Below are 3,679 nucleotides of genomic sequence, written 5' to 3' on the forward strand. Positions count from 1 at the left end.
AATTCAGGATATGTAGTCAACAAACTAAGGATGTCAGAGACAGGAAAGTGAATCCAATATAGAGCAGAGATGCTCATAGAACACACACATACACACGCACACACCAACACACACACACAGATTACTATATCCTTTTGTCTCAGTGCTGTATCTTTAAACATTTCTATTATGGTAATTTATTTCAAGAGTTGATTATCTAATCAGTGTTAGTTTTCTGACTCAGGTGTTTATATATCCTCTCAAATTTCAAACACCATGAAAAACATTTTTGTGACATATAAATTTAGAGTATATGTTATTTGGCCAGAATTTTATTCAATATTCATAAGTTTCCAATACCTCTTTTTCTGCCTTCTTTTAATTATAAATATTGACCTAAGATTCATCATGGTTAACAAATATTAGAAGTAGCAATGTTTCTCAAGGTTCATGGGCACCTAGAAGTCCACAGAAGTTGTCCTGCAGCCCAGGAATTTTTGAATATTTATTTTTAATTTCCTAAAATTTTAATCAAAAGCGTGTGTGCTTCTCACAGTTATCTACCATCTATCTATCATCTATATCTCTTTTTTAAGATTTTATTTATTTATTTGAGAGAGAAAGAGTGTGTGCTTACGAGGGAGCATGAGGTGCAGGAAGGGGCAGAGGGAGAGGGAGAAGCAGGCTTCCCGCTGAGCAGGTTGTCTGAGCAATGCGAGCTAGATCCCGGGACACTGGGATCATGAACTGAGCCAAAGGCAGATACTTAACTGACTGAGCCACCCGGGCGCCCCTATCATCTATATCTTTGTTGAACATTTTCTTCCTTGTGTGTGTGTTCTTTTTGTTTTTAATCACTAGCCAAGGAGTACCACTTAAATTATCAAAAGGTAATGTGGAAAAGTTATCCACTTTATACTGCACAAAGGGATTCCTGCTGGTGAAGGCTGAACATTTTCTTGGCACTTTGGAAAACTTCAGTGTTTTTTTCATAGTATAAACAAAGAAGATTGAGCAATAATTGATCCAGCATTTTACACACAGAAATATAAGAATGACCAGGTTAGATGAGCCTACGTGATACAGGTCACTACCATATGTATATTTTTAGTAGTGTTCATTTCAGCACATCAATAAAATAGTTTATAAATTTATTGGTTTTATAGTATTGCTCACTTTTAATTTGAGAACTACATTGGTTTTGTTGTTCAGTAAATGGCATAAGCATTAAAAGTTTATTTCTACTTTTATGTGTATATATTTAAATAATAATACAATAAAGGGTTCCTACCTGAACGTCCAGGAAATGCATTTTGCTTTAGAATTTAGCAAATAATAAGCAAATGTAGAAAAATATTTTACATATCAAAAAAGGGGGAAACTAGTATTTTAATGTAATACAAACTTTTGCTATGACATGTACTTATATTTTGAATGTTAGGTAATACATTAGGTTTACATAAACTAGAAATTACTATGTTTAAAATTTTATTGTAGGCTTAATTTTCTACCTATTAAAATAGAAACTATTTATTCCATAACTACCTTTCTTAAAAAAAAAATCACTTTGGTGTACTTGGCATTCCTCTAAAGTTATTGGCAAGTTTACAGAATATAACATGTAAAGGATAGGGCTTAATATAAAAGAATGGAAATATTTTTAAAATAGTCACCTTTGATTTAACCCCATGTTAAACTTACCAAATATGGTGTTAAATTTGAAGTCCTTATAAATCCCGAATAGTGTTCATCTTGGAGTTCACAGTTTCTTGATATATTACGTTTAATTTCAGTAGCCTATTAAAAACTCAGAGGTAGAAAAGATGAAAAAGTATTGAGATTCAGCTAAAAATTTTCCTGACTTTAGGCAAGTAGGGTTAATTTTAATGAAATTAGTTCAATGAAAATAGAGTAGCTATTACTGTTTTCCAGGAAGAGCGACAGAATTAATATGGTTTCTTAAGCCTGATAAATGACTTATGGATGGAATAGGCTACTAAAAATCACACCACCACTCTATTCAACATTACTGGAAAGTTAAAAGTGAAAGGAAGCCACCTAGTTTAAATTAACGTATATATTCTTGTGCTTCTGTATGTTCCAGAATGACTGCATTAATCAAACAATGGGAGAGGTAAGAGTGAAAAATAATTTAAAACAAATCTAAAGAATTATAGAAAATAATAATGATGGAGGTTGAAAAATATTTCCAATGTAAATAATTTTATTTATTCACTTATTTCCTTATATTTCAGATTTTTTTCTTGAAATTTATCAGGAGTGACTGAAATAAAAAATATAATTGTTTTCCATCATCATGGAAATGGCCTTCAGAGAAAACTGGTCAGATGAATATTACTGCTTCCCATTTTCAACCAGTGAATAGTTGCCATTGATGAAGACAGCCAACAGTCTGTCAAGAATGCTCAAGATATGTTACAAAGCACAATGTGCCTGTTCACAGGGGGATAAATAACTAGAAAATAAGTTATGTGAACTTCTTGATTTCATCATGCAAGACAAGCACAAAAGCACCACCCATGCCTCTGAGAACATGCACCTTGAAAAGCTTTGGCTCCTTCATCACAAGCAGTCTTCCTTCAGCAGTCAAGCTGTCTGTGTACATGATGTCAGTTCCTTTGCTGACAGACTGCATCATCATAGGGCAACAAACACCGTCAAAGGAATAGGAAGTCAACCCAGCAACCACTGTGATTGATGGGTTGTGCAGCTGATGAAGATGTGAGCATTCTTGGGATCTGGAAGCATTCTCTTTGCAGTGTCATAGATACCGAAGTAGGCAGCTCGGTAGATGATAGTACCCTGCACACATTAAAGCCTTGGTACAGGCCCCTTAATTCCATCGGGTTTGTAGATCTTATCCAGTCACTGGGGCCTCTGAATTCCCTTTCAGCTCCAACTTTGCCCATATCAGCTGCTAGACGGGTTCTGGCAAAATCAAGAGGATTCACAAAACAGAAGGATGTGACTCCACAGGCACCACCTGATGCCAGATTCCCTGCAAAACCCAGTGCCAAAACTGGGTTTTCTTGTCCACACCACCCAGGAAGATCTACTTGTATTTATCTTTTGTGAAGTCAAAGTTGTGAGCCTGGGTGGGGAAGGATCTGATGACATTGGCCAGCTTGCCATGCCAGAAGGACAGGCACCCTTGCTCCTTGGGTATACGAACCAGTCTGTAATGCCCTTGTGATTTGCTTGATGGCATGCTGCACCTGCTGCAGCAGCAGCTTGACCCGCTCTCTGGGCTCTACTGCAGCCACACTACCCACCAGGAAGTTCTTGGTGAAGGACATAGTGGCCTCCGCCATGTTGAAAGGAAAGAGCAGGTGGGCAACTGAGGGATTGTGGTAGGAACCACTGGGACTCTGGGCCTCTGAACTCCAATGTAAATAATTTCATTTATGTATGTATGTATGTATGTATGTATTTATAAAGATTTATTTATTTATTTATTTTGAGAGAGAGAGCCAACCTGAGCAAGTGTGGGAGAGGCAGAGGGAAAGGAAGAGGGAGAAGGAGAGAAGTTGACTCCTGTCCAGTGGGAGCCCCATGTGGAGCTGGATCTCACCACCCTGAGATCATGGCCTGAGCCAAAATCAAAAGTGGGAGACTTAACCGACTGAGCCACCCAGGCACTCCACAAATGTGAATAATTTTAAATGGTGTAAAGATACAT

The 3,679-nt window shown here is 37.0% G+C and overlaps 1 pseudogene; it reads right to left on the minus strand.

Annotated features, from left to right (window-relative positions):
• Positions 1-2,467: 2,467 nt before the first annotated feature.
• On the minus strand, positions 2,468-3,311 carry LOC123847658 (ADP/ATP translocase 2-like; annotated as a pseudogene).
• Positions 3,312-3,679: the final 368 nt, after the last annotated feature.

This window comes from Mirounga angustirostris, unplaced genomic scaffold, assembly GCF_029215605.1.
Source record: "Mirounga angustirostris isolate CCGP_5_RB_7025 unplaced genomic scaffold, mMirAng1.0.hap1 SCAF_2, whole genome shotgun sequence".
Classification (NCBI taxonomy): domain Eukaryota; kingdom Metazoa; phylum Chordata; class Mammalia; order Carnivora; family Phocidae; genus Mirounga; species Mirounga angustirostris.